This window comes from Macrobrachium nipponense, chromosome 2 (assembly GCF_015104395.2).
Source record: "Macrobrachium nipponense isolate FS-2020 chromosome 2, ASM1510439v2, whole genome shotgun sequence".
Classification (NCBI taxonomy): Eukaryota; Metazoa; Arthropoda; class Malacostraca; order Decapoda; family Palaemonidae; genus Macrobrachium; species Macrobrachium nipponense.
In genome coordinates, this window is record NC_087201.1 from 60,164,968 (window position 1) to 60,165,756 (window position 789).

Here is a 789-nt window from a genome sequence, read left to right on the forward strand (position 1 = left end):
GAGGGGGAAGGGGGAGGGGGAGGGGGAGGGGGAGGGGGCACAGCTCGGCTTTAGGAAGGCCAAGAAGCATCTCTTGGGGACAAACCAAATGGGTGGTCATACTGACTTGCTGCTTAGCTAGACCCCTGGGGAAGAGGATGATGGGGCAATGTAGGAGGAGAAGGAGAGGGAGAAAGATAGCAACGAAGAGATACTCACAGGGGACAAGAGGGACGGGGGAAACTGAAAGGACTAGAGAGAGAGAGAGAGAGAGAGAGAGAGAGAGAGAGAGAGAGAGACGGAGGGAGAGAGACGGAGGAGAGACTCCAGCATCCAGCTTTGGCATTGAGCTTCCAACGCCCCGTTATCCACTATCGCCCGGGCTGTTGGCTTTATCACGAAACAAGGAAAGTCAGGCCCCAGGCACGCAGTAAATCCCGTAAATTGTTCCCATATGAAGTCAGCTCGACGCCACATCCGCTTCAGCACTGCACACAGCTTAGAGGTTGCGGGAGGAGGCGGGCACACGACAGACAGCAGGTGGCCAGGCAGAAGCACCACACGCACAAACGCCTACACCTGAGGGTGGTGAGATCTTTCCAGAGGGAGAAAATCAGACGTGGCTTTCCATTCGTTGCCTCCTTCAGGAAGGGACGCAAGCAACCCAAGTGATAAGAGGCACCTCGGCGTCTTCCGTCGTCTCCCGAAGAACCCAAGACCTTCTTCCTTCGTCGCTGCGCTTCTGGAGTGACTCACCGTCTGCGGCAGTGAATTGACTTTGGGTCCATTCAAACTTCATCGGCAGCAGCA